The sequence below is a fragment of the Pan troglodytes genome, chromosome 11 (genome assembly GCF_028858775.2).
Source record: "Pan troglodytes isolate AG18354 chromosome 11, NHGRI_mPanTro3-v2.0_pri, whole genome shotgun sequence".
NCBI classification, from domain to species: domain Eukaryota; kingdom Metazoa; phylum Chordata; class Mammalia; order Primates; family Hominidae; genus Pan; species Pan troglodytes.
The window spans coordinates 34,337,889-34,365,578 of NC_072409.2; the positions used below are offsets into that span (position 1 = coordinate 34,337,889).

At 36.9% G+C, this 27,690-nt stretch overlaps 2 long non-coding RNA genes across 4 annotated transcripts in view; one reads left to right on the forward strand and one right to left on the reverse strand.

The window, feature by feature from the left end:
* Nucleotides 1-476: 476 nt before the first annotated feature.
* LOC104007968 (uncharacterized) lies at nucleotides 477-12,930 on the forward strand. The gene is made up of 3 exons (XR_682354.5): nucleotides 477-862; nucleotides 5,807-5,922; nucleotides 6,420-12,930. It is a non-coding gene; the product is annotated as an uncharacterized LOC104007968 (long non-coding RNA).
* Nucleotides 6,655-27,690, reverse strand: part of LOC129135973 (uncharacterized) — an 84,316-nt gene continuing 63,280 nt past the window's right edge. For 2 of the 3 annotated variants that reach the window (XR_008537163.2, XR_008537162.2), the window contains exon 3: nucleotides 7,449-7,527. This is a non-coding gene — a long non-coding RNA (uncharacterized LOC129135973). Of the gene's footprint in view, nucleotides 7,528-27,690 lie in introns of all 3 variants that reach the window. The other variant, XR_010148606.1, reaches the window with a different exon arrangement.

Below are 27,690 nucleotides of genomic sequence, written 5' to 3' on the forward strand. Positions count from 1 at the left end.
ATAAGGACCTTAATCCCATTCCTCACTTCCCAAGAGGCCACTTGCTAAAACCGTCAGTTCGGGAGTTAGGATTTCAAAATGTGAATTTTGAGGGACACATTTAGACCATAGCGTAGGGCATGTTTTTAAAGTTGCTTTCTTGGCCCTGGAATGGCAATGCAGTCATCTGAATTGGTCTTAACCTACCAGGAATGGGCTTATATTTTGAAAATATTTCTCGATGAGGGAGTAAAATAAGTTTTATGGGTTTTTTGTTTAAGAAAGGATTCATTTATTTACTCTGGTATGCTTACCCACTTCTGTGATGTCAACCATGGGTAGTGACCTAACATTAATTTAATTCAACAGATATCTTTGTCTGCCTTGATTCCTGCATCCGCTAGGCTCCACAGCTATTCACTTGTATTGATTCTGTTAACTCTTACACGTTAACTTTGAGCTGTGTCTCCTTCCTTTTATCATTTTGTGAGTAAAGAATTTTAATTTGCCAACAAATCCTAATGTGGACTTTGTCAAGTTGTGAAATAAAGTGATTTTTTGGTATGGAAATATGTGTTAAGACAGACTGTTAGTCTTTGCACTTTAACAACTAGCTGATACACTTACGTCACATGGATGAAAACATACGCAAGTGCACTGTTGTTGGATAAGGACTCCTGGGTGGTTAGAAGAATGTGCAGATCTAACTACTCCCATTAAGACCATTGATTAAAATGAAAAATGCTTATAAAGGTGGAGCTCTCTCAGTTTTAGTCTTATTGCGTGCCAGAAGCACTAAGGAATTGCTGCTAAATATAAGACAAATGGACTTGAGGAAATCACTGATGACTAACTTGAAACTCTGCCTCCTGAGATCACACAGGTGAGTGGAAAAAACCAAGGCACAAAGCCAGTGAAGCCCCCTAATTTGGAGATGTGAGGGGTAGAAACAGAGAGTATAGGGTAGATGCAGTGTACAGAAAACACTGTTCTTGCTTCATCACCATGGATTAAAATCGTTTGAAAGCTTCAACGCTAGCAGGCAGTGTTTCAAGTGGAAATCTGGCAGCTAGTGGAGTCTGAGTCCTTATATGGAAGGCATCAGTACCAGCAAGGACACACGTACAGCCATAAAGCAAGACCTAGGAGAAATATTTGGTGCTCTACTCTCCTAGGGAACTGGAAGGAACCTGCTCTCTCCTGGGTATACTTTTCTAATTTTAGAGTGCTAAAGAAGCTCTTCTCACAGGGACCCAAGTGAATCCTTTCTCCTTGGAACAAAGGACAAGAAAAAAAGAAAGGACTTTACCGCAGAAGTAAGGAAGACTCATTTTGTTGAGAGATTATTTTTAGGTTCAAGGAGATGAATTGATAATGACAGAAAGTTTATATTTTTACATTGGATTGACTAGCAGCACTTTTAGTTTTTCAGAGAAGGAGTCTCATTCTGTCTCAGGCTGGAGGGCAGTGGCCTGGCAGCACTTTTTGAATACACTCGTGCACCACATAATATTTCAATGTCTGATTACATTATGTGACTGTGGTCCCTTAAGATTATAATGGAGCTGAAAAATTCCTGCTGCTTAGTGATATTGTAACATCATAGTGCCACATACTACCCTTTCTGTTTAGAAACACAAACACAACATTGTGTTATAGTTGCCTACATTATTCAGTACAGTAATATGCTATAAAAGTTTGTAGTCTAGAATCATAAGGCTATAATATCTAGGTTTGTGTTAAGTATACTTTATGATGTTTGCACAACAATGAAATTGCCTAATGAGGCGTTTCTCAGAACGTATCTCGTCGTTAGGCAACACATGACTGTATTTTATTTCTAACGCCATATTATTTGAACTGTGGGTTCACTGAATATAACCTGTTTGACAAACTTGCAAAGAAACACAGCTAAGTATAATTTAAAATGAGGAATAGAAAAGGAGGTTATTATATTCATTCACCCAATGGGAGTGGTTAGACCCATTCATTTTAATGTCAGTGACAATATTGTTTTCTAAAATACATGTTCTGTTTGGTTCTTTGTGAATTCTGCCTATTCTTTCATTATGATTTCTATTATTTTGCCCTTTTAATCAAGTTATATGTCTTTATTTTATCTTCTTTTCTGTTAGTTCTGTTATTTTTAGATTTTCAGTTCCTAACTCTTGTTTACAACCTCCACTGACTCTTACTCAGTGATTTATTTCCTCATGTGGTGCTCTTCTTCAGTGGGATGGTTTTGTTTATGGGACTCTCTTACACCCTTAGTTGCAAAAGAGTCCCTTTAGACAATTATGCATTTGCTTCTGCCAGCATACTGTAGCTCTTAAAGATCTGAAGCATTTTCAAATGATAATTTCTCAGTTTGTGGCTCCTGAATTATGCAAATATTGTAAATTTAGATCTGTTGCAGGGCTGCAGTTTTGATTTCTCATAGGTACCTTATGTTTTTTTTTCCCACCCTATCCAAAGCCCCAAAGAACAAACTTCTTTATCGCTTCCCCAAACTAGTAGATTGCCTTTTTCCAGTTCCGGTAGCTGGCTATTCCTAAGGCTCCAGGTTTTACATAAGGGCTTAGTTCCAGCTCACCTGCCTCATCAAAGCTCAGCCTTGTGCTTGGACATTAAAACTCAACTACTGGCTCCTGAGGCATATAGCCAAGTATAAAATTTTGGAGGGCTACCGCAGTATCTGTTCTGCTTTCTGCTCTTCAATTTTTAAAATTTATTTCAGGCACTGAGAATTTCCTTTTTGCTGTTTTTTGTTTTTACGGTTGTATATGGTTTATAGAACAATAATTATATTTTATCCATTATTTCTATGAGTTTATAAAGGAAAGCTCAGTCGACCATGTTGGAGGAGGTCTTCTCATTTACTTTTCGTGAAGAACATCAGTGATCTTTGTTTTGCTCCTCCTGAGCCTTCCTTACAGAGCTCACATTCTCTACTCAAAGTCACTTTTCCTAAAAACTAGTAATTACTTCTCTAAAGAACTCTGGTACTAGGTCTTAAAAAAGTATTTTCAGCCAGGCGCGGTGGCTCATGCCTGTAATCCCAGCACTTTGGGAGGCCAAGTTGGGCAGATCAGGAGGTCAGGAGATCGAGAGTATCCTGGTTCCAACATGGCAAAACCCTGTCTACTAAAATACAAAAATTAGCTGGGTGTGGTGATGCATGCCTGTAATCCCAGCTACTCAGAAGGCTGAGGCACGGGAATCGCTTGAACCCAGGAGGCGGACACAAGTTGCTGTGAGCCTAGATCACGCCACTGCACTCCAGCCTGGTGACAGAGCTTTTTCAAAAAAAAAAATTTTCATGTACTACTCATAAAGTAAGTTCTATTCTTACTTGTTTCATATTCATTTCTTTCTGTTTTTCCAGCTATCCTTGGCTTTTATCACTTGCATGCTGGTTAATAGCCAGAGCTACCTAGCTCACCTCTCATCTGCTTTGTCATACCCCTTCTTTTATGGGGATAATTATTGACTTCTCTTCCTCAAATGTTATTCTTATTTCATAGTTCTCCTTGTCATGGTGGTCCATTGTTACTTTTTATTTCAAATCCACACACATCTGCCTGATTATCCTCCAACTGGTTCCTTTTTATTACCAAACTCAATTCTTACTAGATTCAAAGAGAGTCTTCACTCTCAGATTTTTGGTTTTACAAGATTTGCTTCTGCAGTTAACATCTCCACTACCTCTTACACCACTCTGCCGTCCTCTATAGTCAACAAATATATCCTAACTTAATCTTCTACTTCAACAAGACTCTGCCCTCTCTAAAGTTTTACTATATATATGTATATGTTTCTATATAGAAATGGTACCTCTTCCCTCTATATAAACCTTTGGTGAAAATTACACACAAAGTTAATTCTAACCTCTTAAAGGTGGCCTGGCTGACCTTTCATTGTCTCTTCCCAACCTACTTTCTCAGATTCATCTGCTACTTTCTTCCTTAGATTACCATGTCTCTCTTTTTTTTAACTGTTGTGAACTTATGCAACAACCAATGACAAAAGAAAGTGCTCCCTACTTCGTTGGTGGATACATGTATCAATGGATTCAATAGGCATTTATAGAATGCCTGCATTGTGCCAAGAATTGTGTTATGTGCTGCGATACAAAGATGAATAAGATGTGTGCCTGTCTCCAAGGAATCCATAGTTGAGTGGAGAAGACTTGTATAAAGACATTAACCAGGAGAAATGAAGAGTGAAAGGCAGTCATCTAAATAGAGTAGATTGCACAGTCAATGGCACAGAAGATAAATGTAATGTATGATGCAAGAAGTAGCAAGATTTAGTATAAGAGATCCACAGAAGGCAGGTTATGGAGCATTTTATGCACCATCTTTTCGTCATTCCTGAAGCATTAGTCTTCACTTCTCCATCTTTCTTTGCACATGGTGAACTTGAAATGCCCTTTGACTCTTCACTTCTCCCCCTTGTGTATTTCTACGTGTATTTAAACCCCAAATCTGATCCATTTCTCGAGTTACTTGTAACCTCTTCCATAATCCCTTAACCCTTTATCCACACTTTTCTTCTGACCTCCATTCCCATTGTGACATACCTTTGTGATACATGTTGGTGCTTGTCACATAGTAGATACTTAATAAATATTGGTTCAATATGAATAAGTTCAGGGGGTTCATTTGCTGCTCACTCATTAAGGTGCCAGAAAAGAATAGTTTAAAAAAGAAAAAAATACTTGAAAATATACAATATATTTCACAAAATAGTATTTTAAGGTTCAGTGAGTTCATTGTAGTGATCATTTCTCAATGACCTAATATTGAAAACTTTAAAAAAAAAAACCCTATTATCAACATATTCTATTTGTGTAATATCATCAGTGACCACTGTGATAGTAGGCTGAGGAATGTACGATGAAATATTTATGCCAGCTGTATGCTTCAGAGGGCTCTCGGCACCATATTCTTTACCTCTGGTTGCAATTTTTTTTTTTTTTTTTGCCTGTAAAGTAAAAACAAGCTTCTATGCTTTATGAACAGCTGCAGTTTTGGGTTGAAAGAATCTAATTCAGATACCACTTTCTTAGTTGCTGTCGAGGTATAATTACCAACCCTCCTTTGTTTTATGAATTATACAGACTCCTGTTACATGTATTTATTTATATGTTTGTCACCCACTGTGAGCACTTTGATGTCAGTGGTCTTGCCTTGTAAGTGTCTATAAACCCAGCATCCAGTTCAATTTTGGAGACAGAGTTGTGCTCCATAAGTGTTAATTGAAAGGATGAGCGACTACATGAACATACAAAGATTATAAAGATGGTCATTCTCTCCAAACCAGAAACTATTGTTTTCCAGATTTTTCAGATGAAAGTTTGTTGTTGTTTTGTTGTTATTTTTACCCATATTTAAGTTCCTAGGTAATTACATGCATACTCCATCAAACATTAGTGTGCATAGAAACTCAGGAATTACCTTGATCACTATCTCTCTTCCCTTTCCCATGCTGGCCTTATCTCCAAATATTGACTTCCATTCCCACCTCTATCCCATTATAGGTAGGTGGGAAATGGGGAATTCATAGACTTCTGTGCATTCTATTTTGGTCTCCCTACTCCCTATAGTCCATTCTCTCCAAACTCCACCCCCACTCATAAGAGTGTGGTTTTGGTTCCTCTTTGCTTCCTGAGGGTCTTCAGACCATGATAATGTGTGGCATCAATACATTTCTGAGAATTAGAGGATGTGTTTTTAAATAACAACATTTGTAGGAAATCCACAGTGGAGTTCAGGTGAGGCTTCAGCAATCCAAATCATGTTCTCTTTATGTCCCTTGTCATTAGATGATGAAGATCATGTCTCCAAGTCTTTTCTGCCGTTGCCAGTATTCTCTCCCAATCTCCTGCGGGCAACTTCTTTGGGAAAACACTCATGCAATTTCATAAGGACAAGCGAAAATGTAAGGCATGGAATGGTCTAGGTACATACGTATTAAAAACATCTTTCTGTCCTTATGCTAATAAAAGAAAGATATTTTTAAAATAAACCAGTTTACAGTAATGTCACTATGTTAAAATAGAAGCAAAGCAGTTCATTTCTTTGCTGCTACATGTCTAAAATATTTCTATTGCAACTAGGAACCATTGTTCTACATTTGTGTAAATGAGTATCCATTCAGATGACTTTACAAAAACAAAAGGTGTTTGTGCCTGAAAGTTTAATCCCTCACGTTTTAAGAGAAAGAAAACGCTTGCAATTTTTAAACAACAGTTTTCCCCATTGTTGCCTTTCAAGGATTTAAATAATCTTTTATTTCAGACTTAGCTTGAATTATTTAAAATGGTTATTAGAAAGTAATTTTATTGCTTAGAATATTGATTTATACTTGTGCTATACTTAGTTCCATACACATTTCCTAAGTTACTTCATGTAATACATGTAATTTCCTTTTCATAGATGAAGAAGGTGGATCTTGGAACTGGGCTTTGATCACAGAGCGGAGCTGAGATGAAAGTCCATCCACTCATTCAACAAATAATTGAGTGCTTACAAAAATTTCTGCTGTATGGAGCTTATATTGTAGTGAATATCAATTCTTATTTTATTGATTATAAAACAGAACTTTTTGCAACAATTTTACACTACCCTAGAGGTACCTATGAGTCTTCATGCCTCAAGTAATTGTCCTGTCCATGTGACTATGGAAGCCCTGAAATCTTTGAAACCCCAGATGACCCATTTTACCAGACGCTTGGACATTCTCCGTCGAGTTTGGATTTATAGTGGGTACCCAGATTTAGGTCAAGAACATAAAATCTGAACCACTTTAGGCACTGCTCATGAGGAGTAAATTCCTAGTGAAAAAGCAATGTCCCTCAGGAATGATTGCTATAGCAGGCTAAAAGGTAGATTTATAAATGTTTATAAAAAGCAGATTGGATTTAGCAGAGGTAGCAGTGATGACCAGGAGCAATAGGAGGAAATGTTCTTAATAGTGCTGTTTGGTGGCATCTTCTTTTTATACAAAGAAGTCTTGCAAGCATTTCTACTTGAATGACTAATTTGGAGTAATTTTTAGTTTCTGTATTTTTATTAGTTAATAGGATCTAGGAATATAATAACCTGGTGAGAATTTCTTTGTGAATGGCAGTCAAATTTGTCTTATTCATGAAACTCATAAATAAGCTATAATCCAGCATTTTATAACTAGGGAAAATAAAACTGGGGTCCTGCTGTTTAAGAGGCTAAGGTAATTTAACAGAACACTGGGGGATTTATAGTAGATTTATGATGAAGATACATTCTAACTGGAAGCTTAATTGTGATTTAAATTATAGGTCAAGCTGTGCAATGTGTTTTCTTTTTAGGGGGAAATCTTTAGAGAGATAGAGTGTGCTTGTTTAAAGAGGAAACAGACCAAATGAGAAAACAGATTGCATTTTCTGTTTTTCTTTTAAAATTTCAAGCTGCTTTAAGTCAAATTGCACCTGAGTTCCTGATGATGGCTGTGGTGAAATTGCCTTGTTTTACTTTCTTGCCTTCTTTTCCAGAGCAGTTATTTTACCTGAAAATAACAAAAAGATATAGGCAGCATATCAGCCAGAAAACTAATATGGAAACCAGAGATAAAGTATACTCAACCTGCCTAGAATTGTGACATCCTATAATTTTAGGCTGAGTTGTATAAAATTAGCAAGTAATATGGATGAAAGGGCCTTTGAAAAATTTTTGCCACTCATTTTGCAAATGGGAAAATTGAGGCTTCTAGTGGTTTTCCTAAATTTTTTATCTCAAGTACTTTAAGGTCTCATGAGAAATAAAATTTATGTACAAATAATTTTAATTAAAAGTATAAAAAGTTGTTTCCCTGAAAAATAAAACTTAAAACAGATAACAAAAGGTTGATTCTGTAGGAAGGATTTCCATTGGGAAAAGGACAGTTAGACCTGACAGCCCAGATGCTTACTCTCTAACATTTCCCTACCCCTTGGCAGAATCCTTCAATAATTAACACCAGGACAACCACATAGACTTCAGCCATGGGTGTGTCAGAGGCATTTAAACCAGAGCAACTCCATCTTGAATAAGGGCTGAGCAAAGTGAGGCTGAGACCCACTGGGCTGCATTCCTAGGAGGTTAGGCATTCTTAGTTACAGGATGAGATAGGAGGTTGGCACAAGATACAGGTCACAAAGACCTTACTGATAAAATAATATGGTACAGAAGCTGGCCAAAACCCACCAAAACCAAGATGGTGACGAAAGTAACCTCTGGTAGTCTTCACTGCTCATTATGTGCTAATTATAATGCATTAGCATGCTAAAAGACACTCCTACCAGTGCCATGACAGTTTACAAATGCTATAGCAATGTCAGGAAGTTACACTATATGGTCTAAAAAGGGGAGGAACTCTCAGTTCTGGGAATTGCCCACCTCTTTCCTGGAAAACTCAGGAATAATACACCCCTTGTTTAGCATATAATCAAATAACTGTAAGTATAATCAGTCAAGCAGCCTATGCCACTGCTCTGTCTATGGAGTAGCCATTCTTCTATTCCTTTACTTTCCTAATAAACTTGCTTTCACTTTACTCTATGGACTCACCCCAAATTCTTTCTTGCATGAGGTCCAAGAACCCTGGCTTAAAGTCTTGTTCAGGACCCTTTTCTGGTAATATCTTCCTGGTGACCACAACGAGATTAAACTAAGGAGACTCCCTACCCAAAAGAAATAGATTAGAGCACCAATTGTATGACTTTGGGTAAGTGATAGGAACCATTTTACCTGGTTAAAGGATGGAATTGGGTTAGAGGCCCAACTTAGGAGAGTTAGAGCCTCTCCTAAGACAGAGAGCTTAAAGGCCCCTCTTAATAAAAGGCAAGGACACTTGATGGAACTTAGGTTCAAGGCCCAGACTAGGAAGGTTAGAGTCCTTCCTAAGATTAAGGGGGTTAGAAGCTCCTCTCAGTAAAGTCCTTCTTGGTTAAAAATGGATTTCACATTATGGGATATTAACCGTTATTCTCTTTGGATTAATCTGCCTTGCACTGTTTGCTGATGGCTGTGGGTGACAGGATTAGGCATATATAGGATCACTGGATATGGGGAGCATTTTCTCCCTAAAGGGGAAATTTGAGAGCTAATGAGACAATTGGCCACCTGAACTTTAGATTCAGTGTTGCTGCAATGGATGGGTCTTGTCTGGCCTCCCTGAGCTCCTCGTTTTCCTCACCCTGCTGCAGGCAATGCTTTTCTCCCTTTCTTTCCTTTCTCTTTTCTATCTTTTCTGTTACTCAGGGCAACTGTCTGCGGTTTCAGTTTGCCCAGAAACCACATGTTGAAACTTCTGGTCAGAAGATCATTCCACACCAATTTGAGTGGATCAAAGATGAAAAGGCCCGACCAGAATCATGTTTGAGCCTTGCCAGTTTGATACTGGGTGCTAAGCAGAGTGGCTAATGTCTATGTTTTGTCACATTTATTTTGCTCTGGCTGGTTTGGAAGATGTTAATTGGGTTACCCCATACAATCTCTTGGGTGACATCTTGCAAAATTGAGAGGCTTTTGCCTATGGTTTCATGAAATGGAAAAAGGTGATTTTCCTTTGTGTTGTGGTTTGGCCCCTAGGGCTATGGTGCCACAAGACAGGTCACTAGGGCTGCTCAGGGAAAGGGAACCCAGAAGCCTGGCATGCCAGCAAAAGGGTAAGAATTTCTTACCATTCAGACTTCTGGCCTCTCTGTGCAAATGAGTTATAGGAATGGTAAACATCCCTGTTTATTCCTGTGTAAAGTTTTAATTAATAGGAAAAAGAATTTTCCCATTAAGTTAGTCTTAAGCTGTAGTGAATTTGCTGTACTTTGTGCTATAAATTTGTCTTTCCAGATTGTTCTGTCAGAAGGAGGGGTATCTTAGGATAGAATACAGGCTTAAGCCCCCATGTGGTGGTTAATACTGAGTATCAAATTGATTGGATTGAAGGATGCAAAGTATTGTTCCTGGGTGTGTCTGTGAGGGTGCTGCCAAAGGAGATTAACATTTGAGTTGGTGGACTGGGAGAGGCTGACCCACCCTCAATCTGGATGGGTACCATCTATTCAGCTGCCAGCTTGGCTAGGATAAAAGCAGGCAGAGAAATGTGGAAAGACTAAACTGGCTGAGTCTTCTGGCCTCCATGTTTCTCCCATGCTGGATGCTTCCTGGCCTTGAACATCAGACTCCAAGTTCTTTAGCTTTTGGACTCTTGGACTTACACCAGTGATTTGCCAGTGGCTCTTGGGTCTTCAGCTACAAACTGAAGGCTGCACTATTAGCTTCCCTACTTTTCAGGTTTTAGGACTGGGACTGGCTTCCTGGCCTCTCAGCTTGCAGATGGCCTGTTGTGGGACTTCACCTTGTAATCGTGTGAGACAATTCTCCTAATAAATTCCCCATTCATTTATTCATCTATCTGTTCTGTCCCTTCAGAGAACCCTGACTAATACACCTTATAAGACTGCTGTTCAAGACAGCCCATCAAACTGGTCACTTACAAACTTTGCTTCAGGTCCCTGAAACAAAACAAAACAAAACAAAAACAAAACTGAAGTTTCCCTCTTGTCTTGTTTTATGTTCTTGGGAGCTTGACCTTATAACCATGTGGCAGTACTTCCTCTTTGTCTCTGCCATTCAGAGAACAGGAACTTTGGGGTTCATATCATAGTTAGCCCTAAAAATTATATTGAGCAGTTAAAAGGCTTTGCAAGCTCAAAATTGGCTGCTCTAGACTCCTTCTGGGAAGGGCAATGGAGACTGCCCAGTGCCGTAGAACAACTTCTGACTTCCTTTCTTGAATTTTCCTTTTTCTGAGTACCTGGGAGGTTACCTTTGGTAAAGTTCAAAAGCTACAAGTATTTGCTGTTTTGCCTGGCTAGAGTCTGATAATGAGATTTTTTTTTTTAAAAGAATGCTATGGTTAAAAGTCAGCTTAATTAAAAGTGGATATTCAAGCTCTAACAGCCTGGGACTCCTTGGGAAAAACAGGAGGCACTACAGACCCTGTTTGAGGAAAAACCTCTGTTTTCTTCATGAAAACCCAGAAATTGAAATCAGATAGATCCCTCTCAAAATCTAAGGCTCTCCTCTGTTTTGCATTGTGATGTCTGACAGTATTGACTTTTAGGGGTATCAGAAATTACTTTGCATTATGAGAGAGCTTTTGTGTGTAATAACTAGGTAGGAAATATACTTTTGGGGATGGCTAATGGCAGTTATAGGGAGATACTTGGCATTTTGCATGTTTGGATTAGAGAATCATGTTCTTGGCCACCTAGAAAGTATGAAAATGTCCCCATTCCCCACTGAGAGATGAGACTCCTATGGGAGATGGTTTGATTCCCTCTTTTTTAAAATTTAACTTTAAGTTCTGGGATACATGTGCAGGATGTGCAGGTTTGTTACATAGGTAAGCATATGCCATGGTGGTTTGCTGCACCTATCAACCCATCACCTAGGTATTAAGCCACACATGCATTAGCTATTTATCCTGATGCTCTCCCCGACAGGCCCCAGTGTGTGTTGTTCCCCTCCCTGTATTCATGTGTTCTCATTGTTCAGCTCCCACTTAGAAGTGAGAACATGTGGTGTTTGGTTTTCTGTTGCTGTGTTAGTTTGCTGAGGATAATGGCTTCCAGCTTCAGCCATGTCCCTGCAAAGGACATTATCTCATTCCTGATTCCCTCTTTTCTTTGGGGATCCAGGATCTAATATAAAAATGAGACCCTTAATTTTGGGGCTCTGCTTTGCCTTCCAGCTGTGCCTGCTTATTAGGCCCTGGAAACTGCATGCTTTCCCAGTCCTATTCCTCCAAGGGCTCCACCCTAAAGCCAGCAATCCAATTAAGAAACTTAATGGATTGTAAGCAAATGGAAAATCTTACAAGTACTGGATTTTCTGTCTGTCTGCATATTTACATGTGTTGTGTGTGTGGTGTTTATATATAAAAGAGCTCTGATTAATTGGTTTAAAGATAATAGGCAATTAAATCAAATATTGTCAGAAAAATAAAAACAAATGCCTTTTACTTCACGTGACTTTAGTAATCTTTAGGAATTAGAGACAGTTTTAAAGATTATTGGTAAAATAAAGACATTTGGTCTAAATTACGCCAGTCAGATTTAGGTTTGCCAAATGCTTTAATATTGTAAAGTGCTTTTTTAACTTGATATTTGTTCAACTTACCTGCTTTGGAGCCATTAGATTCCAGGTAAGGCATGGGAACATGTGGAGTTAGCCATGCCCCCGGCTATGCTGAAAAAGGACCTTATCTGGACTTCTGTCTAGTGTCTTAGGCTCCACACCTGATAGATAATTAAAATCCTTACTTACCAGATTTTTCACCAAAAATAAAAGTTGCTCAGTTAGCATTGTAACATTTAATTGAGTCTGCTGAATAAGCAGTTTTACATACAAGGTGTGTAAGGACAGAGACATGTGTTTTTGGTAAAAGAATTATAAGAAGGCATGGGAATATGGATTTTTTTGGCCTAGTTTAGAGGCTTAAAAACTTTTTTCAAGCTAGATAGAAAAAAGCTGAAGGTTTAAACAAGTTGTGGAAGGTTTGTGAACAATTAATCTTATAAAAGAAATTCTGTGTGTGAACATATTAGCTAAAATTAAAGGGGGTATTATTCAGGTTTTTTCATAAATTGAACATTGGAATAAAAGCACAACAGGGTTTTCTTAGAACAGTGATCTACTCTTTAACAAAAAATTATAAAGGGTTATAAAAGGTTTATGAGAATCTTACCTTATGATCTAACTGATTAAGATTGGATAGATTTGTCTAGAAGGTTTTTTTTTAAGAATTAGGTTTGGCATCAATACTGCATTAATGCAAAGGTGAAATCTGGCTTTCTCTGTTGAACAAGATTTTCATGTTATATTAAAAAATATTAAAATGTTTTTGTTTGCCTTTTAAATAAACTATAAGAAAAAGAAGGGAAAGGAAAGAGTCAGATTGTTTGGAAAGCTAAGTCTTCCCTCTACTAAGAAGTAAAAGATTTATTTGTGTAAATATGTTTTAGGTATGTGTTCCAAAATTATGGGAAACTCCTATAATTCTGATATGATTTAGTGCATGTTATTAATAGTCATAATTATTATGTAAAATTGTTGTATGCCACAGAAGTAACCAAAATTTTCTTGTCAATTGTGGCTTTAATAGTGGCTGTTCTAAGACCTTCTGTCAACCATGGACAATTGCTGTCTTATTTTGATCCTCTTCAAAAGGTGGTTTATAATCACCTATAAGACTTTGACAGGTGCTCTTGAATGCAGGTTTCTGATAACTTGGGAGACTGTGACATTATAATAGAGGAAAAACTTTCAGAACTCTCATGGAGGGCTGAACTGTTCATGAATATCAAGCAGAACAGGCGTTAATTGCATGGACTGAACTAATAGAAGCCTAAAGTAATCTTTTTTGGCTTTTGGCTTAAAACATTGCTGATCCTTTGTTTTGTTTCTCAGAGCCAAGAAACTTTTCTTTTGAGCTATTTACAACTTTTAAGAATTGAGTAAAGTATTGATATGGTTTGGCTGTGTCCCCACCCAAATCTCATCTTGAATTGTAGCTCCCATAATCCCCATGTGTCATGGGAGGGACCCATTGGGAGGCAATTGAATCACGGGGATGGGTTTTTCCCGTGCTGTTCTGTGATAGTGAGTAAGTCTCATGAGACCTGATGGTTTTATAAAGGGCAGTTCCCCTACACATGCTCTCTTGCCTGCCACCATGTAATACATGCCTTTGCTCCTCCTTCACCTTCTGCCATGATTGTGAGGCCTCCCCAGCCATGTGGGAAGGGGACTGTAAGTCCATTAAACCTCTTTTTCTTTATAAATTACTCAATCTCAGGTATTTCTTCATAGCAGTATGAAAATGGACTAATACAATTATACTTCTGTGAACAAAATTTGGAGCATATTTGTTTCTTGCTACCTGATTTTTCCAGAATTCGGAAACCATTTGTGAGTATTCTTAACTTATGATAACATAGTTATTTGCATAAGTGCAATAAGAATCTGTTTTCTTTTGTAACAGGACACAATTGGAGAATGATTATTTTACTAAGGCTTTGACTGGAATGGCATGCTTAACCTTTAGAACCAGTAAAGGCCCCTTGGGAAAACTGGCCTCATAGCTTGTCTATGAAGTCCCTGTACAGGGTTCTTGACCTGTGGTATGTAAAGAATGTAATTTTCTGACAGACCCAGGAGCCCCAGGTTATCTTGAGACCTCAAGAGGAGCCAACTCACATAGGTATTTGACAGTAAAAACCCATGTCTGGGCTTGGCTTTAAAAAAGGTCTTATTTGAGATTCCTTCTATGGAACAAAGTTGTGTTAAAACTAATGTAAAAAGCCTATGTGAAAAATAATCATTCTTGCTGCACTTTATATAAATAATCAGGCCAAGGATAATAAAGCAAGTCGGTCTTACTATGATTTGTCTTTAGTAAAAATGGGAGACTGGAAAGAGAAAAATTACGTTTCTAAAACTATTGTGCACCCTATCAGATTCTAGTCTCATCAGTTATGTTTGAGGGTTTTTTTGTTGTTGTTGTTGCAATTTGGACTTACCCTGCTTATTCCTGTAAACCAACTAGTGATCTCCGGCTGCAACTCAGAATAAACATGAGGGATGGGTAATGTAAAAATCCAGATCAGTATTCTACATCTGGGTACATATTGGGATCAGTTAGCAATCCCATATCAGCTCGCTTCCAACGGTGGTGTTGTTCATGGAAAGCCTTCTTATTTAGTTTACTGGGGATAATTTTCCTTATTTTGCTTTACTGTTGTGGAATTTATTACTATTGTACTCTTTGTATAGGAATTCACGATAAGCTTACTGAATGTTTTATTGAATTAAATACTTATTCATCTTTCAGATACCACATTTTGTTGGAACTCAGAGTTATGAGTGGCCCTCGCCATACCTACACTTTCTGACTGAGCTCCTCTCTACCCTGAATACAAGAGACCCTAATAGGCAGGAATATCATCACCCTTCTTCAGCCTGAAGATGTTACAGAAGATGGATATTTGTCCGTTTACAACCCTTAAGATTAAGGGTTCCCCTGTAAAAGGGAGGGGGAAAATATGTCAGAGATGTTTGAACCAGAGCAACTTCATCCTGAATAGGGGCTCGGTAAAGTGAGGCTGAGACCTATGGACTGCATTCCCAGGAGGTTAGGCATTCTTAGTTACAGGATGAAATAGGAGTTTGGCACAAGATGGGTCATAAAGACCTTGCTGATACAAGGATGTGGTACAGAAGCTGGCCAAAACTCACCAAAATCAAGATGTGATGAAAGTGACCTCTGGTAGTCCTCACTCCTCATTACACTAATTATAATGCATTAGCATGCTAAAAGACACATTCACCAGCACCATTATGGTTTACAAATGCCATGGCAATATCAGCAAGTTACCTATATGGTCTTAAAAGGGGAGGAACCCTCAGTTCTGGGAATTGCCCACCACTTTCCCAGGAAACTCATGAATAATCCACCCCTTATTTAGCAAATAATCAAAAAATAACTATAAGTATAATCAGTTGAGCAGCCCATGCCACTGCTCTGCCTGTGGAATAGCCACTCTTTCATTCCTTTACTTTTCTAATAAACTTGTTTTCACTTTACTCTATGGACTCGCCCTGAATTCTGTCTTGTGCAAGGTCCAAGAACCTTCTCTTGGGGTCTGGATCAGGACCCCTTTCTGGTAACAGATGAGGATGGAGTTGTGGGTGGGGAAGGGGCACAAAAGCCCTAAGAAGGAATTGAAATGATCTCTCCTTTTAAGGTTCTGAAGCAAGGGCAAGTCAAGAAAGGAACTTTAGAAAAATCCTTTACTAAAGCTTTGGGAATATTAATGAGGAAGCAATTCATAGATTATGGTGAAAAGAGAAGAATCTGGCTTACAAAACATAGCCCTGGACTACAGGACACTTTGGGACTCAGCCCTAGTGTTATCTGTGTGGACCCTAGAGGAACAAATGAGACCTAAAGAATCTCCTACTGAATTTGTCAAGTTATTTCTCCCACCTCTATTAACCTCCATCTTGGTTTCTTTATACCTCAGGTTTGAGCATCAGCTCCATAGTCATCCACTTAGAGGGCTTTTTTCTTACACAAAGCAAACGTATGAAACAGTTTTGGTATAGAATGCCAAGAAAGTCCATGAGAAGAAAAAAAAAATCATGGTTGGTAACACATCAGGAGAGATTTTTTTGGAGGATTTTACTAGAAGATGTTTAAGCTGAATTCTTCAGGTTAAATATGCATTTGATGTTTGGAGACAGGGAAACAGCAATCCAAGTGGACAGATCATGGTGGACAGAAACTGTAGTAATGGTTTCAACAGGAGATAACTTGGTGGCAGGTTGCCAAAGATTTCATTAGAAACTTATATTGCTTTTACAGTGGTTGCTGTGTTGCATCATACAGAATCCCCCTTCAGGACAGAGGCATAAATTCCTTCATTTGGCAGGAGTCTTGGCTGGTGACAGCTCATCATTGAGTTCCTTCCTAGGCTTTGCCTAGCTGAAAGTTACATCTCCTCCCCTGTGGTCACCTATATCCAATGACTGGTTGATGCAGACACAGGAGTCCATACCTTTTGTTTCAACCAGGACAGCTATAAAGGGCCATCTAAACAGCTCCCCATGCCATCAGCTGAGGTTTTTGTTCTGATGGCATAGCAGTTCAGCATCTCCCCCTGGACAAGTATGTTTTCTTCACTCGGTCATGTGTGTTCTGGACAGCACTCCCAGATAAACTTTCTGAATACAAATCTTTGTCTCAGAATCTTTTCTGGGGAACTCACCTAAGACAACTCCAGACATAATTTGAGATACAATAGGCTATTTTAACAGAAATAACATAGAGTTTGGAAAGCATAAAAGTACATATGACTCAGTCATTAGAAGTACTGACTTGTGGTCTCTATGGTAACAAAGTGGAATTTCAAGATTAGTACTGATTTACTAAACCAATTTAGATTCCACTGACAAATAACTGGAAAGGAGAAAAATTGTACCAGGGCTGTGACTCTTCTGCTCTCAGGCTTTGCCAAACCCATCAATCAGTTTTGGTCACTAAGTGTATAGTCTATCTATACTTAAGACTATATCAGGAAATTATGCTGTGGAAAAAAATAGAAAACAAACAAACAACAACAACAGAAAAAAAACCTCAAGGGCTTGAAAAGTAACAATGGCTTTTTTTTTTTGTTGATGCTTCATGTTCATTTCAGGTCAGAAGAGAGAGAAGGTGTTTCTGCTCATAGTCACTATGGGAGCTAGTCAATGGAGCAGCTACTACCTAGAATCTTGCAAATCATTGCCAGAGGGAACAAAAAATTTGAGAAGATTTATATCTGTGACTTAAATGTTACACCCAAAGAGATACATATCATTTATAATCAGAATTTGCTACAACTATTCATCACAAGGGGCTCAGAAAATGCAATTTCAAAATGTGCCTGGTGGAGCAGGAGTTAGGAGAATTGGAATATTTGGCAGCTTACACTAGTAAAGACTTGAGGGAAATCTTGGAACCTATAAAATAAAATTTTAAAAAAATCCATTTAAACTGATCATTGAATTCCTAATTTTCAATTAAGTAAAAAGTAGATTAGTAATAAGTAATCATTGATCCTTTAGTATCTTTAAAATTGTATTTGCAATCTTTGGAGTTTATTTTGTAAACACGTGTTAGGTGCCTTCTGTTTACAAAGTACTCTGACATTATTCTTAAGGCACAAGTATGAAGAATCCCTGCACTATTTCTTTAAAGGTGTTTATATCTACTTAGAGATAAAGGCATTCAAAATATGTAGGGTAGAGAAAAAACAGAGGAGGGTAGTATGAGCAACATTTAGGGAATGTAAAAGAGAGAGTTGTTAAGTGCCAAGTTTCCATGCTTGAAGCTTGCAGAGGACGAAGTTTTGTCTTCTGCAAATATACCTGAAAATACTCTTTTGATCTGAGCTGTACAGAAGGGGTAGATAAGGAAAAACAAATATTACATTATTGCTTTTAAATCCATTTTTGATTTCCATTTTCCCTTTCCCATTCCAGACCCTTCTGTTTACTTTTTTGTGGTTAGAATAAATGATTATAAACTGAGAGCCAATATTGTTACTCCTTGAGATAAGGAACCGTTATTTTTTGGTATTCTGTACACTCCATTACATGTTAATGAGGATTTATCATGATAATTATAATAAATTGTACCTCTAGTTAATGCATCTTACAGCTTATAAAGCGAGTTTCCATATGCTGTTACTGTTATTTCCAAAACATGCTAGTGCAATAGGTTCAGAAGGTTTTAATAAAATTATTCCCATATCATAGAGAAATTGAGGCTGAGAAAATTAAAATAATTTAATTATTGTTACAACTATTTATAGCTGTGAACAAACCATCCTAAAACAATGACTTAAAACAATAACTAATTTTTTTCTCACCTGAGAGTTGCCTGGGCTTAGCTAGTCAATCCTTGTTTGGAGTCTCTCATGCAGTTTTGGTCATTGATGGCTGGGGCTGAGGGCACCTCAAAGGCTTTATTCACATGTTTGGTGCCTGGTCTGAAACAACTCAAACATCTGGGATCTAGAATAGTTGGGGATCCTCAGACATAACACTCTCTGTTTTCTATCCATGGTCTCTCTGCAGAGCAACTTCAGGGTAGCTGGGCTTTGTGCATGGGAACAAAAGGCTCCCAGAATGAATGTCCAAGAGGGACCAGCAGAAATCTCATGTCCTTTGCTCCCTAGCTTCATAAGTTACACATCACACAGCCCCCTTTCCCACCATATTCCTCTGTTTGTTGAAACAGTAGCAAAGATCCATCTAGTTTCACAAGTAGGGAATGGAGATTTCAACTTTTCCGGGAATAGTGTCAAAAATTTTGCCAAGCTGTCAAACAACCACAAGTATATTTACATGGTAAATAATAAAATAGAAATAGCCTCTGTGCTGCAAGTTGGGTTCCCCAGAGAGCAGGTGCCAGGATAGTGTGTAGTGAGCGGGAATTTATAAAAGAGTGCCCTTGGCACCAACACTTGTGAATGGGAGGCTAGCAACAGGACCGAACAGAAGCTGAGTTGCGACACAGGCCTAATGACTGCCAGCCCCACTAGGCTAGATTCTGCAGTTTCCTGCAGAGTGGTCCCAAGCTGGGCTTAGATGCCCCAGCATAAATATTCCCACTTAGACCAATAGATCAGTAATTGAATGTGGGCCACTCTGGAAAGGAGCATGACCTTGAGAAAAGTGGCTCTCTGTGGCAGAATCAATCTCTGAAGGTGCTGACAGCTGAAGATTGTCTGCCAGTAGGACTCCCAGCAGTTGAAGCAACAAGTTCTTCGTTGAAGGAGAATTATCACACTTTGGCTCCACACCCAGTAACCTCTCATTATACCACACTGTCTCCCCTAAGAAAGCATCACTTATCTGTAGACATTGACTAAATATTAATTGTGAAATACATTGTACAGTGAAAATAACATGGGGACACGTTATTTGGATGCATTTCTTATATCCCAATATTGGGCACATTTGTGTGCACACAAGAGATGGGTTATATAAACTATGAATCAGTCCAGGCAGCCAATGGATGCCAGCCTTTATTTTTACCCCAGGCTGCACTACCAATGCTCCTACCTCTAATTCAGTGCTTGTTGCAGTGCAGACACATGACTATCCATCAAGCTCCTGAATGCCACTGCCCAGTCAACATTTCCACTAATATCTTGTCAGCATCTCAAAATTTACTTGTCCCAAACTGAACACTTGATTTTGGAACTCTTATGAAACTCTTATTCTTCTACATTATACATTAAATGGTATAACTATTCACCAAACCCTAGAAGTCATCCTTGATTCCTTTCTTTCACATCCTGGGGGTGAATATCTAAAATTACTTTATTTCCTTATATACTGATATTTTCTGTCCTCCTCCTAAATTTTAGCTCCGTGAGAGTAGAAAATTTATTTACTTACCTAGTGTTGTCCAACACCGAGAAAAATTTAGGACCATGATTTGCAAAGAATAGGTACTTAGTAGATATATAATGAATGAATCTTTGTGGAAATCAACTAATCGTTATTAACCAATTCAGGATTCCACAGGCACTAACCTCAACTGTTCTATAGAGATTCTGCTCGAAGAAACTACATCTCTGTGTCTTTGGCATTGGTTCGATTTCTACCAGCAATATTTACTGAATATGAGCTCTTTGAGATGTTCTTTTGTCACGACCATTTTTGCTAGTCTGATGAGGCTTTCCTAGCTGCTGGACTTCAAACCTACTTAAAGGTTTTGGCTTTACAATGGCACCATTTCCAGTGGCCTAAGATGTCATGAACCAGCAATACTGCTGCCAAGATGCAAGCACCCCTGCACTTGTAAAGGATATGTTCAATTGTAAAAATAATTATTCTACAGTAGACTTATTTGGGTCTTGAAACATGACTTATCTAGTGAAACAGACCTTGGAATTGACACAAAGCCCCTTTATCCTCCCTGGTCTTATACACAATCATAGCTGGGGGCTAGGATGGATACACATAAAACCTCAATGTTGAAAGAGGCCAGTTTCTGTTCATACCAATTCCTTCATCCCTAAATAAAATTCTCTTGAAGAAGCCCTATTGTCCCTTTCTATAATCTGACTCTAGTTTATCAGATTATGTTTATATGTCTTAATTCTAAATATAAATATAAATGGAATTGGACTAAACAGGTACAGACTGAACTAAACTGCATGCAGTTATCTGGTTCAGAATAGACTGCTTCAGGACCGACTTATTTCTGAATAAGAAATTATTCAATTATAAAAATAATTTCATTTTGATGTACATGAATTTTAAGAACTCTAAAATTTTAAGAGCATGTTATTTCTATTTTTGTACCAAAAAAGTACTTGAATTCTCACTTAGGAGTATTAGATACTAGGTAAAAATATTGCCATATAGTTTTCAGTTCTCTTCACTTCCAGTCACATGCTAACATTGTATTTCTTTGCCCTACTGTGGTTGAGTCAGTCCATGTGACCAATAAGTTTGTTAGTAAAAGTGGCATGTGTCACTTCGAAGTGGAACATTTAATTGCTGATGTGAAATGGTGAGTTCTCCATCCTTCTGATGCAATAACTAGTAATGTTTGAGATGGTGCCTTCTGCATCAGCCTGGGTTGCTGAGAGTCTACAATATGTGGTTTCTCCCTGTTGATACATGGTGGAAAAACACAAATGAGAAATAAACCTTGTTTGTGTTAAGCCCCCTAAGACTTTGGATAAGTGTTACTAAAATATAAACTACCATTTTTTAGTTGTGTAAACTGGAACAGGTCATTTTACCTTTTTGAACCTCAGTTTCCTAATTTTAAACTGGCAATAAATATTTAGGTCATTGGGTTTCTCTGAGATTTTAAGAAGACTATGTGTGAAAGGTGTTATAAAAATTCTAAAATTCTTTGCAAAGGCTAGCATGTATATCAATATGCACAATTCATTTTTTAATTTTTAGATTCACCTAGTTGTCTCTCATGACATTAATTTCAATTTTTTTCAGCCTTTTGGACAAGTATGTCTATGCATGGAAAAATATGAACAGTAGACTCACCTCAAATAAATTCCCAGGGATGCTTCAAATCTCTATGAGAGGTATCTATTCTTTGCACATCACTAAATATTTATTTGATTGTTTCCTACCTCCCTCTTTTTGTCATTTCCTCTCTCCCTTCTTTCTTTTATTCCTTCCATCCTCCTCTCTCCCTCCAACCCCATCTTCAACAAATATTCACCTAGTCTGCCAATAACTGGGAAAACAAAGATAATTGGACAGAGCCTCTGATCTCAGGGTGCAGACACATACTTGGAAAAGTACAAAATAATTGCTTCAGGTTTATGAAAAATATATGTTCAAACTACAGTCGGTCAAAAAGATAGAAGTGCTCAATTTTTAGTAGATAATTTTAAAAGTCTTAGTTCAGAAAGAGAAACTAATTGTGTCTGTAGAGGTGGTTAAGTTTTTTTCTTAGGGTGATAACAGAGTAGTGGAGATAAAAAGAGAAAACTGGATACCAGGCCATTGGAGCAGTATAGGCAAAAACATAGATTTGTGGCCTAATTCATGGCACAGTGTAATTTGTGAAATCAGTCTAAGTTGGACACCCAAAGATTCATCTTTGTATTCAAATATAAAGGGTATTTAGTTACAGATATACTCAATAATTCATAAAGGGGAGAACACATCCCTTGATTGACTTCTCTTTTAGCAACTTTCTAATCATAAGAGTTTTACAATTCACAGTGGGAATTAATAAAATATAGAAAAGTATATTTAGAAAAAACTTCTAGAGAAAGGCAGTGATAACAACCTAGCGTATTTAATCCTAATTCAAATATATGCTTGTGTATAATATATATTCCTAATAGTTATACACAATTTAAAATAGTTAATGTTATATTTCTATACTTTGTCATTTTTTCTAATTTGTAATGCATATGTGAATCTAATTGCTGAACACCAAGGTGTGGTTGAGTTTGTGATGTAAGTGCTTCCACTGAGCTGATTCTCTGTTCCAGAACATGACAATTTTTGCGTGTTTATGCCCAGTACGATGCCAATTCCTGGCATAGAATTATGGTCAACATAACTTAAGTTTCTGATTGACCTGATAGGTTCCCTTTCTTCAAAAGGGGAGAGAAACACAAAATTATTCCTACACAATTCACATTTTAAAATATAAATTAGAGTGTATATATGTGTGTGCATATATGTATGTATATGGTACAATAGAATGCCCATAAAATATAAAAATACATATTTCCTGTTATAATGAAGGACAAACTATGTTTTCACTTATTTGGACAGAATGATTTAGCCATGCTTCACTAAACATTGATTACTGGAAGACAATGTTATCATGTATTATGACATCTAATCTTAAAAACAGCTCTACTATTTTCTCCTATTTTTGGGGAAACTTATGCCCAGATAAATTAATTAACCTGCCCAAGGACACACATCTAATAAAAACTCAAATTGAATTTAAACCCAAAAGAACTGTAGTAATTATTATGGTATCAAATAAATACTGCAATTAATTTATTTATTGATTCTCCTCTTAATGGACACAATTGGAAAAATACACAATTATATTTTAATAGTAGCTATCTCTGTGTGGTAGGAATTTATGGTGGATTTTTATTTTATTCTTTAATGTTATAACCAGAAAAAAATATGATAGTGTTTCTGCCACTTATTAGAAGCATGGCCCTGGGCAAGTAACTTAACCTCTTTATAGTTTATTTTTCACTTTTGTTTCATTTGGGAATTAAGAGTATTGAGCAACTTTTTGAGAGTCCATTCCTACTTTGAACTTCTGTGGCTGTAAGTCTCGACAGGCAAAACATAGTATTTCCCTGGAGAGAATATTGCATGCAGAAGACCTACATAATGTTGAGACTAAAGTTCATGTTTATATAACATTATTTCTAGGAATACATTACAAAATCCAATTTTGTCTAGCAAATACTGACAAAGTCTCAGAGGAAAAACTATAGAAACTAAAGGGAATCATTTTGGATAAATTGTATAGTACAAAGAACATTTTGCTAAGAAGCAAGCGTAGGTTGCATTCTGTTTTGCTGCTTTCTGGCTGTGTTGAGAAAATATACTTCCTCCCCAATTCCTAGTTACCTCCATTGTAAATAAATGAAGCATCTGGGAATTGGAGAGATTACTATCTTGCTAACATATCATGAGAACTTGAGGCTATATGGAAGATCGGAATCAGGGCAGTAGGCACCAATAGGCTTATCACTTTTGGTAGGATTGGGAAAGGAGGACAAAAATTGCTAGATCCTGAGCTGTAACACATCAAAAACCAGAGATGTCTTGTTCCAAAGACAAGATGAGCTTCTTGATGTATAGGCTTTCCAGTAGAATTCAGGGGTGGAGGGGTAAAAATATTTAACTCTTGATTCCCAGGCTGCAAAATATCGAGAGCCTTGCCCTGTGAGATCTGTATGCCTATTTACAGAGGACTTACTAGGATACAGTCAGTCTTTACCTAATCAAACATTCCCCTGATAGGGCAACAGAGAGAGGTGCCCAGTCTAACATTCCTGATTTCTACTTTCCACAAAACAAATGCCTTCTTTGCTGCAAACCATGCAGAAAGAAATGATATGATTTCTTCACTATTGTATAATCATGACCCATAATGTTGATGAGGAGAGAGTCTAGCAGTTACCATGGTTGAGTACTATACTGAGATCTGAATCCAGAGGAAAAAAGAATCACAGTAGGTTATAGGTGTCACTATATTATCACAAGAAAGAACATAACCTCTTTTAGAAAGAAAAATATGTAAGCTTCATACATAGTGAACTGTATACTGGTAATATCTGTTAAACTTGAAGATGAATATTCCCTACAACTCAGCAGTTCCTTTTCTAGCAAAGAAACTCTTCTATGTACACAAAAGGATACTATGTTCAAGGCTGTTTATGGCAGCATTATTTGAAAAAGAGAATGATTGAAAATATTTGAAGTGCCCATCAACAGAATAAATAAATTGTGCCGATATAGTCATAAAATATAATGCTGTAAAAATCGTGCAGTAAAAATAAACTAGAGCAACACATATATTAGTAGGAATGAAGCGTATATTTATAATGTTGAATAAAACAAAGCAATTTGAAAATAATACCTGTATTAAGATAGCATTTAATAGTTAAAAATTCTGCAAAATCATACTATATATTATTTACACATGAATAAAAACATAGAAATATTAGAAAACTTAACTGTAAATGATACATTTGGAATTAGTGAGAACAGATTACCACTGAGTGGGAGCAAAGATAATGGAAATAAAGGGTTTTATAGAGAACTATAACTATAACTACAGCAAGTGTGGAATAATATGACAATATGATAAACATAGGGGCGAAGTGCATAATTTTCCTTATAGTACTCTATATTGTGATCTGAGTTTTTTGAACTACTTTATAATTTTAAAACATTGATTTAAAAAACTTTAATGTTGTATATAGCATATTCAAGCTTGAGTGTTTTTTTAAATATATATAAAAATTGCCATGAGTAAAAGATAAAATACCAATCAAATGTTGGAAACACTAAAGCACAACCTCAGGGTTCTATAGAAACATATGAATCTGTAGTAGGTTAGTTAGAGAAGTTATGTGTTACATTATTATAGGGGATTATATTCCCTCATTGAATGAAGTGAATGAAAATTGTATCCATTTTTATGTGACTCAAATCCAAATTCTGAGTTTTACTGCATGTAAAACACAGGTATATTCAATTTGCTCTAATTTATCCATTTCTAAAGTGGACATTTGGTTTAGGCAGATTATTATTTAAAGGCTCTTTGAAAAGAAAAGGTGGCTTCTAAAACTGTAAATAAAATCAGCACATTTGTTTGGCTGCTAAACACTACACGAGTTTTACTTCAGCAAGTAAAACTCATGGGAATGCATTCTCATCATGTCTGTCTAAGATACATTGAGGCTGTGAAGTTCAAAGGTGTTATGGTCCTATAGATTTCTACTATGTTCCTATAGATTTCTATTAAAAATCCTTGAAGCATGAGAAGTGTGTAGCTCTACTGATTTTTTCCCAGCATGTGATGCAGAATTTATATACTTGATTTTACTCCCATAAAATAAAATCTATTGCCAAAAATAATGGCCCTGCACAAATTATATATTGAGTGTGATCAGATACCTCCTTTTAAAATTCCCACTTTTCATATGACACAAAAATATTAATTGACAAACTGAGGACTTTGAAGAAAAATGGTTAAATTTGTCTTGGCTTTTAGCATCAGTATTTATTTTCTATATATTTTCTAGAACTTGAATTAATTATAATTTTCAGGAAGTAATGTACCTATTTGATTGCATATTTGTGTTAAAATGTTTTTCAAAATCTGTTTTCCAAGAGTATTCCAAAATATATATTTCTACAATCTATTATTTTGGTAATGCTAATAGACCTACTATACACGTAAGATATGAGGGGCAAAGATACATAAGGGATATATAATTTAGCATATATTGAGTATAGATTATATTAAAAACACTTGCTAAGGACTTTGTAATAAAATTTCCTATTGATTTTATAACTCTGAAATGTAGATACTCCATTATGCTGATTTTGAAAGCTTCTCCCATAAAGAGGTGGAGTCTATTCTCCTACCACGTGAATTTGAGCTGCACTCGTGATTAGAGAATGTGAAGGAAGAAGTGAGTCAGTCTCTGTCTCTCTCTCTGTCTCTCAGTCTCTTTGCTTAGGCCCTAAGAGGTCTTCTACTTGTTTCCTCTTGAAACTCTGTCACTTCCATGTGGAAAAAACTAAGGCCATCTTGTTGGAAACGGATAAATTACGTGGAAATGAGCCCAGCTGTCCTAGCTGAGACCATCCTAGGTTAGATCATCTTATTGCCAGCCAACCACCTAGCTTGTTCATAGATTTAAGAGCAATAAGAAATGCTTATTGTTTTAAGCCACTAAGTTTTGGGGTGATTTGTTACACAGAAATAGCTGACACATTGATCTTTAAGAAAGTGACAATTTAGATTAGAGCAGAATATTGAGTCACCTAGACAACTTTAAAGCCCACGTTCTTTCCATTTACTGCATAGAATACAGATAATGATGTAGAAGAATATAGAACAAAGTCATATGGCTGCTCCAGAGCAAGAGGAGTTATTTTGAAGTGACTAAGAAAGCTGTCATAAGGAAGGTGCCCTTTGGATTGGCCCCTTAATAACTGGAGAAGGAGATTTGCAGTTGAAAATGAGCTGAGGTGAAGAAGGATGAAGGTAAAAATTATGTTCAAAGAATGGCAAGTGAGCCTATTGTCCAGAAAAGCACAGCTGGTATAACATAGCACTGGGCCCAGAAAGTGAATTTCATTTACCCTGGGATTTCTTTCATCCAGGTGAAAATTTATGTAAAGAGAAAGCTTTCTTAGTTTGAGATCAGAAACAATTATTGGTTGAGCATTTTAATTACTTATAGTTTATTAATGTTCTGGGTTAAATTATATTCCTGTCAACGTAAATTTACAATAGAAATTTGCGAATTTAGGGAAGAAAATATACTTAACCTTTGAATTAAATAATTAAATAAGTGACAGATCACAGATGTTAAAGAGAGAAAACATTAAACATGAAATTCAGCCTAGGAGTGTACTGAATGGACCTGGGCAAGATACTTAACCTCTGAGTCTCAATTTCCTTACTTGTAAAATGGAGATGATGAATATTTATTTTATAGGATTGCTGGGATAATTAGCTATACCATGTGAAGAAATGTCTGGTATGTAGCAGATACTAAACACATAGTAGCAATTTTTACAAAATACGTTTAAAAAGTCCCCTGAGAATCAAAGTGTTAATCCTGGCCTTAAAGATGGACACAATTATGAATAAATTCAGTGGTACTCCTAAGTGCAAAATTTTCATATTTTACTTATATGATTTCTTAGATTATTTGTCAAATAGAAATAATGATTTAATTATACAATTATGGAGACTGCAGCTACCCCTTCCCTATCTGAATTGGTATCCATACTTTCTCCATAAGGTGAGATGCAAAATGACACACATCATGTTCCAACATCAGAAAATATTGAA